Below are 16,923 nucleotides of genomic sequence, written 5' to 3'. Positions count from 1 at the left end.
TCTCCCCCTGTTGAATTAATTTCTTCTGAAGACTCCTCCCTTTCTCAATGCTCATCTCGGATGAGCTTTCTTCATCTTTAGGTGGATCTTCCGCTATGATTGTTGTTTCGGCAATTTCCTTGGTCTCGAATTCGGCTTCTTCTGATTATTCATGAATCTTCAAGAACTTTTCCCAAATTTCTTTTGCACTTTTGTATTATCTGATTCTATCGAGATCTTCATCTGGTATTACAGTTAGAAGATGAAATTCTGCCCGACCATTTTCCATATACTCGTTACGTTGCTTCTCATTCCAGAGGCGTTTGTCTATTTTTTTCTCCATTCGTGTTCTTCGGTGCTTCATAACCAAATTTCAATGTTAAAGAAATACCAACATCAGAGTTAAGATATACCTCCATTTGTTGCTTCCAAGAAGCAAACTCCCCCTCGAATGCTGGTGGATAGATGCACGATCCGGCCATCGTTTTGTTGCTTCGATCAACGGTTAGTCCTCCTGAAGCGTCTTGGCTCTAATACCACTTGTTGGACCATTGTGGCCGGTTAGAGGGGGGGTTGGATAGCCCTATAAATACAAACGCAACCTTTCTCGAACTCTTAAACTAACACTTGCATAAATAAAGTAAATAGAAAATAAGACAGAAAGTAAAAGGCAGACAGAGAGTTACTTGGTTACAACCGGGAAGGTTGTTAATCCAAGGAAGATGAAGCACTAGTTTCTCCTTCAGGCGGAGAAGCCTTTTACAGCAATGAAAGCGGAAAAGAAAGAAGCTAATCTAAAACTGAAGCGCACAAGTGTTGGAAATGAATTGCTCTGAGTTCGTTGAAAAGCTTCTGGACCAAGGCTATATTTATAGCCTTGGTCGGGGCGCCCCGAAGGGTTCCGGGCGCCCTGGGGAGGATAAACTTTATTCCCCAACATTCAGATCGAGTCAAAACTTGATCCTGGTCAAAACCCAGGTTCGGGCGCCCCGGAAGCATTCCGGGCGCCCCGGGCTGTTCCGGGCGCCCAGAATGGTTCCAGGCGCTCGGACTCCAAAAGTCAACTATGGTTGACTTTTTCCTTCCGGGACCTCTGCTCTGGTTTGGTTCGGTTCGGTCCGGGCCTTCTACTCCGGATCCGCTAGCTTGGGTGATCTCTGCCATCCGGAAAAGGGCTCACCCGAACCCAACTCCCGATTTTCTCAAGCAGGCTTCCGCTCCGGTTTCTTATCCCTCGGAACCACCACACGCTTCCTTCTCGTCCGCCGGTGTACTCTTCCACGGCGCCTTGTCCCTCAGACGCACCGCGTGTTGTCCTTCTCGCTAGTTGCGTCTTCCGCTAGAGTACCTGTGCTCATAAGCTCTTGCACACTTAGATACAATGTTAAAAATGCACAGGACCTAACTTAACTTGTTGATCACACCAAAACAACCTTAAGGTTCCAACAATCAGCTCGGAGATTATCTGCTCTAGGGATCTTAGTTACCGTGACTTCCTTAAACTCCTCATTCATTTTCTCATATGCCTCTCGGTATACCTGCAACTTGTCACTATTGACCTCGAAGTTGCCTGCCACTTGTTGAGCTACTAGTTGAGAATCTGAGTAAATAATTACCCGGGTGGCTCCAACATATTGAGCTGCCTACAATCCTGCCAACAAAGCCTCATATTCTGCTTCATTGTTGGTGACTCTGAAATTCAACCTAATAGCTAACTGTAAGATATCCTCTTGAGGAGATATCAGAAGGATCTCCACTCCGCTCCCTTGTTAGGTGGATGATCCATCCACGTAAACCTTCCAAGTTTATTCAGAATCAGTCTGATGAACCTCCATCAAGAAGTCTACCAGGGCTTATACTTTAATAGTAGTACGAGGTTGATATTGTTTATCGTATCCCCCCAACTCAGTTGCCCATTTGATGAGATGGCCAGTAACTTCTACATTAGTGAGAGCTTTACCCATGGTATTGTTGGTTAAGACTGTGATGGGATACGCTAGAAAATAGGGTCTCAAGCGGCGAACCATGAGTACCAATCCGTAAACCAATTTTTCCAGGGCTGTGTATCGAGACTCAGCCCCCTTCAATAAGTGGCTAAAAAAATACACTAGTCATTATACATTGTCCTGCTCTTTCACCAGTACTACCCCCACAACCTCGGGGGTGGCTAACAGATAGACCCAGAGTGGTTCCCCCGCAATGGGCTTGAATAAGGAAGGCAAGGTCTTCAAATGCTTCTTTAGCTCTTCGAAGGCTTGAGCGCATTCTTCATCTCATTGAAACTTAGCGGCTATCCTGAGCACTTTAAAGAAGGGTACTGCTCGATCTGTAGACTGAGAAATGAACCTGGATAGCGCTGTTATTCTGCCTACCAATTTCTGAGCCTCCTTTAGATTTTGGGGGACTTTCATGTCCCAGAGTGCCCGAACCTTCTTAGGATTAGCTTCAATTCCCCGCTCAGTCACAAGGTACACCAGAAATATCCCTCCTTGAGCTCCAAACAGGCACTTCAACAGATTCAACTTCAACCCATATTGTCGAAGGGTGTCGCAGGTCTCTTCAACATCCGTAATCAAATTTATAGCCAAAGTGGACTTGATGAGAATATCGTCCACGTAAACTTCCACATTTTGCCCAATTTGTTCTTGGAATATCTTATCCATTATCCTTTGATAAATAGCTCCTTCATTTCTTAGCCCAAAAGACATGACAATATAGCAGAAAGTACCGTCTGTCGTGATGAAGCTGACTTTTTCCTGATCCTCCGAGACTAGGGGGATTTGATGATACCCCTGATAGGCGTCCAGCATACAGATCCTTTCACATCCAGCAGTTGAGTCCACCATCTGGTCGATCCTAGGAAGCGGATAACAGTCTTTAGGGTTGGCACGATTGAGATCCCGGAAATCAATGCAAACTCTCCACTTATTGTTAGTCTTGGCTACAAGAACCATGTTAGAGAGACAGGACGAGAACTGTACTTCTCTAATATGACCATCCTTCCTGAGCTGGTCTACCTCAGTTCGGATGATCTTATTTTGCTCGGCCGAGAAATTCCTCTTCTTCTGCTTGACCGGCCGGGAACCAGGTAGGAGGTGTAGTTTATGCTCCGCTACCTTCGGTCTGACCCCTGATAGCTCCTCAAGGGACCAAGCAAAGATATCTCTATTACGCGTCAAACACTGGATTAGGTCCACTTTGACTTGCATGGGCAAATCACTTGATTGCGAGTAAGGCTCTTTGGGCATTCAGGATAGAGATGGACCTCCTCCCAAGGGATGAGCTCTTCTGTTGTAGAAAGAGGTTCTTCTTGGATGGCATGGACACCCCCATCCTGGGTCCTTTGTGCTTTGCGGGCCTCCACCTTTACCATATCTATATAGCACCTACGGGAGACCAGCTGCTCCCCTTTGACTTCCCCTACCTATTCTCCCACTGGGAATTTGATCTTCTGATGAAAAGTGGAGATTGTCGCCTGAAACTCATGCAGGCCAGCCTGCCCAGGATGACATTGTATGAAGAGGGTGAATCCACCACTATGAAGGTGCTACCCCTTGTTCGCACCAGGGGCTCACTGCCCAGGGAGATGGCCAGCTTGATCTGGCCCATAGGCTTTACTTCGTTGCCAGTGAAACCATACAAGGAAGTGGCCACTAGCTGAAGCTCACTAACGTCAATCTACATACCTTCAAACGCAATCTTGAACAGCACGTTGACAGAGCTTCCGATATCAACAAAAACCCTGACTACGCGACTGTTGGCTATGACGGCCTTGATGATGAGGGTATCGTCATGGGGAAGCTCTAATCCTTCCAGATCTTGCGGTCCAAAGCTGATTATGGGGCCAACAGCTTGCTCCTGGCTGCATCCTATAGTATGAATCTCCAGACGACACTCATGAGATTTTGATTCCCGACCGGAATCTCCATCTGTAGGTCCTCCAGAGATCATGCCTATCTCTTGGATGGCCATATTGCCTATATTTTCCTCCTCCCGTGCTTAGGGGTGAGCAAAATTTCAGAAAAATTAAATTAACCGAACCGAACCAACCGAATTTAGAAATTCGGTTTGTTTAATTCAGTTTTCGATTTTTTAAAAAAAATTCGGTTCGGTTTTTGATTAATTCGGTTCGGTTCCGGTTTTAAATTTTGTAATTCGGTTAAACCGAATAAACTGAATAAGAATATTATTTTAATTAATTTTTATTTTAAAAGATAATTAAATAAAATATTTTTTAAAATAAATTACAATAGGGTTTTAAAATTCAATTAATTCGGTCGAAAACTGAATTAATCGATATCTTATCGGTTTGGTCGGTTTGGTTTCATAGGGAAATTCGGTTGGTTCGGTTGGTTGAAAAGAAATTCGGTTTATTCGATTTTCGGTCTATTTGGTTCGGTCGATTCTGACCGAATGCTCACCCCTACCCGGGCTTCCCCTTGCTCCTGGCCATGACCGTGTTGCTGAATACCTGGCCCCGCCTGGTCTGGTCTTAGTCTACCTGCCTGACCTGCTACGATACAGCGGTCGTCTACCAGCCTCTACACTTGAGTGGAAAGCTCTGGTGGCGGTAGACCCAATTCGGATGCGCGTCGAGAATCACGAGCGAAGTGGAAATAGTCGTTAGTAGCATGCGTGTGGGACTGATGGTAAGTGCAGTAACATGGACCCTACAGACCAGGCCTTGGAGCTTGGACAGTGGCCACACGTTGGGCTGGCCGAGCATCCTGACCGGGAGGGAAAGGAGGTCGGGTTTCCTTGGCGCGGGAAAGAGGTTGGGTTGGTGGTTGAGGTGTCCTTTCTGGCTTGTTGATGGAAGCAGGAGCTCTATCTACTTTCCTTCGCACTGCATGTGCCTCTTCCACGTTGATATAACTGGCAGCCCTTACCAACATTTTGTTGAAGTTTTTCACGAGGTCTCAGATGAGATCTCGGAAGAACTCTCAGTTGGAACCCCAAGGTGTTTTGATGTGATCAAACAAGCTAAGTTAGGTCCTGCGTTTGTTTAACCCATGTGTCTAAGTGTGCAAGAGCTTAGGAACACAGGAAGTTGAGCATAAGACGCAGCTAGCAAGAAGGACTGTAACACCCACGAAATTTTAAGATAAGTTTATGGATAGTATTTTTTTTTTTTTTAGAGCATGAAAGTAAGAGGAATCAAAAATAAATAATAGAAATAAAAAGAGGTGAGGTCAAGGATTGAACCTTGAACCTCCCACAAATAATGAAGATAAATTGATGTATGATAACCACTAGGATAATGAATAATACATGGATAGGAAGGAATGGAAAATTTATTTAAAGAAGAGGAGAAAATAAAAGAAAACTAAGAAAAGAGCAAGAGAAAATCAAGTGACTTACCTCCTCTTCCTCTTGGTTAAGAGAAGAAGCAAGCAAAAGATGAATTGCCTTCCTCTCCTCTCTCCCTTCTCATTTTCGTGGGAATTAAAGTGAAGTAAAGGGGGGATGAATGGGGACAAGAATCTTTCCTATGTTGAATAAAAGGGATTTGAGGAAAAAAGAGAAAGAGAAATTCTAAAATTTTCTTCTTCCTCATCCTCCTTCCTTTCTCCACCGAGAACTAGAGCCCTCCTCCCTCATCTCCAAAAGCCAAGTTTAGGTTTTCTCTCTAAGGGAAAACAAATACTAGCAAGGAGTCTCAAGGTCTACCTCATACAAGAAGAAGAAAAACAAAAAGGGAGATAAGGAAGAGAAACTTCTCCTCCCTCCTCACAAGGGTACCATTTCCTTAAGGATCAACAAGCGAAAACTAGGTAAGCTTCCCCTCACCTGTGGTACAATAGCTCATGTGGTTTTCATGAAGATAGATTTCTTAAAAACCTAGGGTGGCTTCATGGAGATTTCGGCCAAGACAAAAAGAAGGATCTAAGGAATTTTTAAGACCTAACTAGATATGCTCATCATATTCCTTGTGACATGTATCTTATGGTAGAAGGTTAACCCAATGTTTCTATGCTAGAATGTTTAGTTAGAACTTAAATTCATGATCCTAGACTTTCGGCCAAACATGAACAAAAGATCTAAGTAAGCTTAAGACTCAAACTAAACATGTTCCCCTTTGTTCTTATGATATGTACCCTATGTTAATGGTGTTGTTAACACTTTCTCCTACTTGTATGTTGATTAGAACTTATTTTCATGCTCATGAACATTCGGCCATGGTAGATCTAAGAGCCTAAAAGAGGTTTTAACCTAAAACTAAGCATGCCATGATTTCCCTAAGATAGGATATGAAGCTAATATGATATGCCCATGTTTATATGTTGATTTGAACTCTATTCCATGCTTATGAAGATTCGGCCATGTTAAGATTTGAGGCCTAGGAAAGTTTAAAACAAGTCTAAGATGCTCATGACCTTCTTGATGAAATGATATGAAACCAACTTGATGTCCTTATGCTTGTTGGTTGCATAGAAATTTGGTTACATGCTCTATAACTTTCGGCCACACAAGGTTTTAAGACCTAGGATGCTTAGAACTTAAACTAAGTTTGCTCATGTTGTTCCTTGAAATAAATGCCATGCAATTTGTGTAGGGCTTCCATGCTTTTTATGTCACATGAAAACTAGTCTATGTCTTACATGTTTCGGCCACCATTAGTTTAAGGGCTTAGAGAACTTAGAACCCAACTTGGATATGCTCATGATGGTTCTTGTAATAAATACTATGAAAGTTGTTGATGGTTTCCATGCTCTTATGCCACTAGAAAACTAGTTTTCATGCTTAACAAGTTTCGGCCACCTTGGATTTAAGGGCTTAGGAAGTTTGGAACTTAAACTAAATGTGCTTATGATGTTTCTCATGATAGGTGTTATGATATTGATTTAAGGTTCAACACTTTCATGCTACTTGTAACCTAGAATCATGCTTGCTAGGGTTCGGCCATGATAAGGTTAAAAGCTTAGAGAACTTAGAACCCAAACTAAACATGCTTAAATTGTTCCTTATGATATATGATATGACATTAGTTTAGGGTTTACATGTTTGTATGTTGCTTATAACCTAATTTGATGCTTGATGAGTTTCGGCCATGACATAAGTAAAAGACCTAGGAAGCTTAGAACCCAAACTAAACATGCTCAAGGTGTTCCTTATGATATTTGATAAGATAATGGTTTGGGGTTCACATGCTTTTATGTTGCTTGCTAACCTAGGCTACAATTACATGTTTCGGCCACTACATGATATTAGGGTTAGAGACAAATTTATGATATGCTATGTGCCCAAATGTATGATATGCTATGTGCCCAATTTATGATATGCTATGTGCCCAAACTTATGGTATGCTATGTGCCCAAACTTATGGTATGCTATGTGCCCAAATTTATGATATGCTATGTGCCCAAATTCATGATATGCTATGTCCCCAAATGTATGATATGCTATGTGCCCAAGTTTATGATATGTTATGTGCCCAAGTTCATGATGTGTTGTGTGCCCAATTATGCATGTGATCATGATGTGCTATGTGCCCAAATTCATGATGTGTTGTGTGCCCAATTACACATGCTTTATGTTATGCCTAAGAGTTGCTCCCCTATCAGTTGGGACTAGGAGCACTCTTCATGATATGAATATGACATGAATGATAGGTTAAGAATTATGATATGTATGACATGCTACTTTACTTTTAAGGCTTGTACCAAGGGTGGGCTCCATAAGCGCCCCGGGGTCGATGGACTAAGAAACGGGCCTCGTTAGGGATGGGCTCCTAAGTGCCCCTAGGTCGATGACTAAGAAACGGGCCTAGTATGTATGCCTTGTAGGGTTCAAGACTTGCTACCTTGGACGTACATAGGACGCGTGCATTTATGTATGTGGTACAAGCCGGGGCCCCCCTTATGTTGAGATTATGTTTAAGTATGTATATTATAAGTTTTCAAAAGACATGTTGCATATGTTTTCATGATACATGTTTAGAAATTTACCTTGTATATACCTTATGATTGTGCCATGATATTTATGATGATGATACGATATGTCAGGGTGTATTTGATGATCATGTTATGTTATGTCATTATACTTTACGATTATGTTACGATATGCCATGATATGCTGCATGATATGATGAATTTGCCTCCATGCATTATGTCTTGTAATTTTGATATGCTATACGGTTTCTGTGAGTAGGAAAGGAACTTACTGAGCCATGAGTGCTCATAGCTTACTTTCTTGTACCACAGATAAAGGCAAGGAATGGATGGGCTAGGGGAGCAGCAGGAGGGGCTAGAAGGATGTGTGTGGTAGTGGCTTGGCTAAAGGAGAAATACCTGCTTTTGTTTAATAAGAACTATGCCTACTTTATGTTACTACTTTATGACTCCATGACATTTAATTTTTTGTTTGGGTATTATGACTTAAAAATCATGTTAAGTATGCTATGTGGTTTTATATGCCAGGTGATTAGTCATGGTGATTTTAAAGAAAAGAAAAATTTTTAATTTCTATAAATAAGACTTCCGCTGTAGTAAGTAGGTATGTATGTTAAAGTAACCCCCGTCGCCTTAGCAGGAGGGGCGGTGCATTGCAGGTTGGTATCAGAGCCAAGTTAGCCTTTTCACTACACACATGTCAAGCCTTCATCCTGCCGCTTCAAGTAAGAATTTATATGCTTAATTTAAATTTTCTTTTATGATGCTTTAATATTATGCATGTTTACTTATTCTTTTGATTTAGTTTTGGTATGCATGATGGTAGAATAGGAATAGTAATAACATTATGACAGCCGAATAGGAATAACGATAATTTATTATTATGAAGATAAGCATGGCTAGGAGACGTACTACCCGAGCAGACGAGACAGTAACTCCACCAGATCTGACTCAAGTAGTTACCGACCTCCAACGACAGATCACGGAACAACAACAGCTGATCACGACTTTAATGGGTCAACAAGGAACTCCTGCCACCCCGCCAGTAAATCAGAATGCAGTGCCCGTTGTGCCAATAGTTGCACCAGTACCACCGGTAGCCCCTGCCCCAGTGGTTCGATAGGAGACCTACTTGATACAGTGGCTGAGGCTGAAGCCGGAGAATTTCTCGGGTACTTGCGAGTCATGGGATGCCCAGGCCTGGTTCAAGACAGTAGAAAGTATAGTGGAACTACTGGACTGGCCCGAATCGGAGAAGATCAAATGCGTATCTTTCTGTTTTTCCGGAGACGCGAGAATGTGGTGGGAAAGAGTTAAAGCTAAGAGACAGATTAATCTGATGAATTGGACGGACTTTGAGACAGAGTTTTTCTAAGAGTTCTTCCATATGCAAGTGACGAACCGGCATTACGACGAGTTCACCAAGTTCCGACAAGGTGACTTATCAGTGAACGAAGCAGTAAAGCGCTTCAACCATCTAGCACGCCTTTGTCCAGAGTTAGTTCGCACAGAAAGAGAAAGGGCCAGACTGATGCTGAAGATGCTTCGACCCGAGATAGCACTGAACGTGGTCGGCGGAGTTAATAGACCGCAGACTACAGAGGAACTGGTTAGCAGTGCCCTAATTACATAACACTATCAGAAAGCAATGAACGAGAATAAGAATCAGGCACGAGCAGAAGGATAGAGACCTCAGAGTACCAAAACAGGATGGAAAGGAACCCTTACCGTGAAAAGAAAGCAATGGGACAATGCTAAAGGTGGTCCAGTGAATAAGCAACTGAAGTACCCTCAGTGTACTATTTGTGGGAAGCTGCATTCCGGATTATATCACAAAGGTACAAGAAAATGCTATAATTGTGGACGGGAAGGACATTTGGCCAGAGACTGTCCTACTTAGTTTCAGGTACCACCCCAGCAGAATAACCAGAACAAGAGTGCCCCTCCACAGCTACACCAGATGCAAACTGCTATAGAGGGGACTTCGATCAGCCAAGGGAGATTAGAAGCCCCGCCAACTACAACGAACGCCCCTACTGTCGTCACAGGTCAGCCGCCTATTTCTAGCCAATATGCTAAAGTTTCATTTAATACTGAAGGCAAACCGGTGGTCAAATCTATCGGGAAATCGGGAAACATTTCGTGTCATGAGGTCGAGGTTATGTCCGGGCAACTCTCCACCCTGACCATAGCACCCACCCTATTCGACAATATATTAGAGAAGCAAACCAATGACCAAAGCCTCCAAAGGATTAAACAAGAGATCTTAGGAGGAAAGAACGACGGATTCCGTATCGCGGACAGTGGGATATTATACCTCAGGGATTGATTATGTATTCCCAAGGATCCTGAGTTGCGAGGAAAGGTGTTAGAAGAAGCTCATTCAACGCCCTATGCAATGCATCCGGGATCCACCAAAATGTATCAGGATTTGAAAAAGAAATTCTGGTGGTCCGGTATGAAAAGAGATGTGGCTCAGTACGTCAGCGCCTGCCTGACCTGTTAGAGGGTTAAAGCAGAACACCAGAGGCCGGGAGGACTACTGCAGCCTATCCAAATTCCAGAATGGAAATGGGAAGATATCTATATGGACTTTATTTCAGGATTACCCAAGACAACAAACGGCTATGACGCTATATGGGTAATCATGGATAGATTAACCAAATCCACCCATTTTCTGGCAATTAAGATGACTCATTCAATTGAGCAACTGGCTCAATTATATGTCAAGGAAATTATTAGACTACATGGGACCCCTAAGACCATCATCTCCGACAGAGATGGTCGCTTTGTTTCGTATTTTTGGGGATGTGTTCAGAAGGCTCTTGGCACAAAGCTATTATTCAGTACTACCTTCCACCCTCAAACCGACGGGCAGACAGAGAGGGTGAACCAAGTGCTAGAAGACATGCTACGGGCTTGCGCCTTAGACTTCAAAGGAAGCTGGTGCCGATATTTATACTTAGCGGAATTTGCTTACAACAATAGCTACCAGGCTACTATTGGGATGACGCCCTACGAGGCTCTTTATAGTAGAAAATGTAGATCCCTTATATGTTGGTATGAAGGCGGTGAAAAGAAAGAGATGGGATTTCAAACAGAGCTTATCGATAACACCACCCGTGTTATACAGAATATCTGCCAAAGAATAGAAACTGCTCAGAGTCGACAGAAGAATTATGCGGATAAGCGATGAAGGCCATTGGAGTTCAGTGTCGGAGACTCAGTATTCCTCAAGGTAGCTCCCATGAAAGGAGTAATGAGGTTCCGTAAGAAGGGAAAGCTAAGCCCACGCTATGTGAGACCATACGAGGTTCTGAAAAGAATCGGCAAAGTAGCTTATGAAATAGAGTTACCTCAAGAGATGTCAGCCATTCACAATGTGTTCCACGTTTCGATGCTAAAGAAATGTATTCCTTGCACAGACCAAGTGGTCGAACCACGGACAGCACAAGTGCAAGAGGACCTAACCTACGAGAGCCGACCAATACAGATATTGGATCGAGACGTCAAAAGACTAAGGAACAAAGAAGTACCCTTAGTAAAGGTCCTGTGGCAAAATCAACAGTATGAGGAAGCCACGTGGGAACGAGAAGATGATATGAGACAAAAGTATCCAAAGCTGTTTTAAGTTCGAGGACGAACTTTCTATGAGGTATGGGGTACTGTAACACTCACAAAATTTTAAGATAAGTATATGGATAGTATTTTTTTTTAGAGCATGAAAGTAAGAGGAATCAAAAAGAAATAATAGAAATAAAAAGAGGTGATGTCAAGGATTGAACCTTGAACCTCCCACAAATAATGAAGATAAATTGATGTATGATAACCACTAGGATAATGAATAATACATGGATAGGAAGGAATGGAAAATTTATTTAAAGAAGAGGAGAAAATAAAAGAAAACTAAGAAAAGAGCAAGAGAAAACCAAGTGACTTACCTCCTCTTCCTCTTGGTTAAGAGAAGAAGCAAGCAAAAGGTGAATTGCCTTCCTCTCCTCTCTCCCTTCTCATTTTCGTGGGAATTAAAGTGAAGTAAAGGAGGGGATGAATGGGGACAAGAATCTTTCCCATGTTGAATAAAAGGGATTTGAGGAAAAAAGAGAAAGAGAAATTCTAAAATTTTCTTCTTCCTCATCCTCCTTCCTTTCTCCACCGAGAACTAAAGCCCTCCTCCCTCATCTCCAAAAGCCAAGTTTAGGTTTTCTCTCTAAGGGAAAACAAATACTAGCAAGGAGTCTCAAGGTCTACCTCATACAAGAAGAAGAAAAACAAAAAGCGAGATAAGGAAGAGAAACTTCTCCTCCCTCCTCACAAGGGTACCATTTCCTTAAGGATCAACAAGCGAAAACTAGGTAAGCTTCCCCTCACCTGTCGTACAATAGCTCATGTGGTTTTCATGAAGATAGATTGCTTAAAAACCTAGGGTGGCTTCATAGAGATTTCGGCCAAGACAAAAAGAAGGATCTAAGGAATTTTTAAGACCTAACTAGATATGCTCATCATATTCCTTGTAACATGTATCTTATGGTAGGAGGTTAACCCAATGTTTCTATGCTAGAATGTTTAGTTATAACTTAAATTCATGATCCTAGACTTTCGGCCAAACATGAACAAAAGATCTAGGTAAGCTTAAGACTCAAACTAAACATGTTCCCCTTTGTTCTTATGATATGTACCCTATGTTAATGGTGTTGTTAACACTTTCTCCTACTTGTATGTTGATTAGAACTTATTTTCATGCTCATGAACATTCGGCCATGGTAGATCTAAGAGCCTAAAAGAGGTTTTAACCTAAAACTAAGCATGCCATGATTTCCCTAAGATAGGATATGAAGCTAATATGATATGCCCATGTTTATATGTTGATTTGAACTCTATTCCATGCTTATGAAGATTCGGCCATGTTAAGATTTGAGGCCTAGGAAAGTTTAAAACAAGTCTAAGATGCTCATGACCTTCTTGATGAAATGATATGAAACTAACTTGATATCCTTATGCTTGTTGGTTGCATAGAAATTTGGTTACATGCTCTATAACTTTCGGCCACACAAGGTTTTAAGACCTAGGATGCTTAGAACTTAAACTAAGTTTGCTCATGTTGTTCCTTGTAATAAATGCCATGCAATTTGTGTAGGGTTTCCATGCTTTTTATGTCACATGAAAACTAGTCTATGTCTTACATGTTTCGGCCACCATTAGTTTAAGGGCTTAGAGAACTTAGAACCCAAATTGGATATGCTCATGATGGTTCTTGTAATAAATACTATGAAAGTTGTTGATGGTTTCCATGCTCTTATGCCACTAGAAAACTAGTTTCCATGCTTAACAAGTTTCGGCCACCTTGGATTTAAGGGCTTAGGAAGTTTGAAACTTAAACTAAATGTGCTTATGATGTTTCTCATGATAGGTGTTATGATATTGATTTAAGGTTCAACACTTTCATGCTACTTGTAACCTAGAATCATGCTTGCTAGGGTTCGGCCATGATAAGGTTAAAAGCTTAGAGAACTTAGAACCCAAACTAAACATGCTTAAATTGTTCCTTATGGTATATGATATGACATTAGTTTAGGGTTTACATGTTTGTATGTTGCTTATAACCTAATTTGATGCTTGATGAGTTTCGGCCATGACATAAGTAAAAGACCTAGGAAGCTTAGAACCCAAACTAAACATGCTCAAGGTGTTCCTTATGATATTTGATAAGATAATGGTTTGGGGTTCACATGCTTTTATGTTGCTTGCTAACCTAGGCTACAATTACATGTTTCGGCCACTACATGACATTACGGTTAGAGACAAATTTATGATATGCTATGTGCCCAAATGTATGATATGCTATGTGCCCAATTTATGATATGCAATGTGCCCAAACTTATGGTATGCTATGTGCCCAAATTTATGATATGCTATGTGCCCAAATTTATGATATGCTATGTGCCCAAGTTTATGATATGCTATGTGCCCAAGTTCATGATGTGCTGTGTGCCCAATTATGCATGTGATCATGACGTGCTGTGTGCCCAAATTCATGATGTGCTGTGTGCCTAATTACACATGCTTTATGTTATGCCTAAGAGTTGCTCCTCTATCAGTTGGGACTAGGAGCACTTTTCATGATATGAATATGACATGAATGATAGGTTAAGAATTATGATATGTATGACATGCTACTTTACTTTTAAGGCTTTTACCAAGGGTGGGCTCCATAAGCGACCCGGGGTCGATGGACTAAGAAACGGGTCTCGTTAGGGATGGGCTCTTAAGTGCCCCTAGGTCGATGGACTAAGAAACGGGCCTAGTATGTATGCCTTGTAGGGTTCAAGATTTGCTACCTTGGACCTACATTGGACGCGCGCATTTATGTATGTGGTACAAGCCGGGGCCCCCCTTATGTTGAGATTATGTTTAAGTATGTATATTATAAGTTTTCAAAAGACATGTTGCATATGTTTTCATGATACATGTTTAGAAATTTACCTTGCATATACCTTATGATTGTGCCATGATATTTATGATGATGATACGATATGTCAAGGTGTATTTGATGATCATGTTATGTTATGTCATGATACTTTACGATTATGTTACGATATGCCATGATATGCTGTATGATATGATGAATTTGCCTCCATGCGTTATGTCTTGTAATTTTGATATGCTATACGGTTTCTATGAGTAGGAAAGGAACTTACTGAGCCATGAGTGCTCATAGCTTACTTTCTTGTACCACAGATAAAGGCAAGGAATGGATGGACTAGGGGAGCAGCAGGAGGGGCTAGAAGGATGTGTGTGGTAGTGGCTTGGCTAAAGGAGAAAGACCTGCTTTTGTTTAATAAGAACTATGCCTACTTTATGTTACTACTTTATGACTCCATGACATTTAATTTTGTGTTTGGGTATTATGACTTAAAAATCATGTTAAGTATGCTATGTGGTTTTATATGCCAGGTGATTAGTCATGGTGATTTTAAAGAAAAGAAAAGTTTTTAATTTCTATAAATAAGACTTCCGCTGTAGTAAGTAGGTATGTATGTTAAAGTAACCCCCGTCGCCTTAGCAGGAGGGGCGAAGCGTTACATGGACGGCACGGGGAAAGAGTTGACGGGCTTGGTGCGTCCGAGGGACGAGGTGACCGCGGAAGAGTACACCGGTGGACGAGAAGAACGTGCGCGGCGTTCGAGGGACGAGAAACCGGGAAGGAAGGCTGCTCGAGGAAAAGGCCGGAACTTGGGTTCGGGTGAGCCCTATTCCGGATGGCCGAGATCACCCAAGCTAGCGGAGCCGGAGCGAACAAGACCCAGACCGAGACGAGCTGAACCGGAGACGAAAAAGTCAACACTGTTGACTTTGGGCTCCGGGGCGCCCGGAGCAGGCCGGGGCGCCCGGAACCCTTCCGGGCGCCCGGAGCAGTCCGGGGCGCCCGGAACCCTTCCGGGCGCCCGGACCTGGATTTTGACCAGGATCGCATCAAACACGATCTGATCGTTGGGGGATAAAATTTTATCCCCCCAGGGCGACCGGAACCCCTTCGGGGCGCCCCGACCAGTGCTATAAATATAGCACTGGTTTGCATAGATCAATCATCTCACTAGTAATCAGTTTTCTCTATGCTTTCAATTCTGTTCTTTTATTTGTGCTGTCAACACTGTAAAGAGGCTACTCCGCCCAAAGGAGATAAACAGATAGTGCGCTTACATCCTTGGATTAGCAATCTCCTGATTGCAAACCAAGTAAATCTCTTGTGTCTGCTCTTTTCCTTTAGTCTCTTAGTTTTATTATTACAAGTGTCTTTTAAATTAGTTGAATATCCGAGAAGGGTTTTTGGTTTAATTTTTGTAGGGTAATTCACCCCTCCCCTCTTGTTGGCCTCCAAAGGGACCAACAAGTGGTATCAGAGCAAGGCGCTTCAGGAGGACTAACCGTCGATCGAAGCAACAAGATGGCCAGACCAAGCATCGTCCCACCAAAATTCGAGGGGAACTTCGTAGACTGGAAGCGCCATATGGAGGTATTCCTAAGAACTGATTTCGAAATTCGGTTTATAATGAAGTATGGTTTTTTAGCTCCTACGAATCAAGATGGAGAAGAAAAAGAAGTGAGCAATTGGACAAAGAAGGAGCAGAATGAATCTGTAGCAAACAACCGTGCGGAATATCACCTACTGAGCGTCTTACCGCCTCAAGAGGTCAACCGCATCGGAAATTATTCATCTGCTAAAGAACTCTGGGAGAAGTTCCTGGAACTCCACGAAGGAGATAAATAGATAGTGCGCTTACTTTCCTTGAATTAGCAAACCAAGTAAATCTCTTGTGTCTGCTCTTTTCCTTTAGTCTCTTAGTTTTATTATTATAAGTGTCTTTTAAATTAGTTGAATATCCGAGAAGGGCTTTTTGGTTTAATTTTTGTAGGGAAATTCACCCCTCCCCTCTTGCCTGCCTCCAAAGGGACCAACACTCTCCTTCTACCAATCCGTGGGAGAAGGCGCTCATTAATATCTCCGAAGTAGAGGACGGGGCGTCTTGAGCCACTTGGTAAAAGCGTTTAATATAGCTCCTCAAAGGTTCGACGGACCCCTGCTTGAGGGCCAAAAGGCAATGGTCTATTTTTTGATATTTCTTGCTGCTAGCGAAGTGGCGCATGAAAGCGGTCTTGAAGTCCTGGAAGTAGGTGATGGACCTGTGTGGAAATCCATCGAACCATTTTTGTGCTAAGCCAGACAAAGTGTTCAGGAACACCTGGCACTTGACGTTATCACTGTATTAATGTAATAGTGCAGCATTCCTAGATTTGCAGAGATGATCTTCCGGGTCCTTGCTACCGTCATATCCTCCGATACCAGGGGGCTTGTACCCTTTGGCCAGCTTCTCCTCTAATACCCTTGGAGAGAACGGCACTTGTTTTTCATGTTCCACTCGGAGCTCCTCCCAGAGGACTATAGCTTTCCCTTTCTTTGAGTCCCCAGGCCGAGAACTTTCCGCCATAGACACCCGTGGTTGCTCTTTCTTATTGTTATAGCAATTGGGATTCCGATGATAATAACCCAGAC

This window comes from Zingiber officinale, chromosome 4A, assembly GCF_018446385.1.
Source record: "Zingiber officinale cultivar Zhangliang chromosome 4A, Zo_v1.1, whole genome shotgun sequence".
NCBI lineage: Eukaryota > Viridiplantae > Streptophyta > Magnoliopsida > Zingiberales > Zingiberaceae > Zingiber > Zingiber officinale.
Note: the sequence above shows the minus strand (reverse complement) of the source record.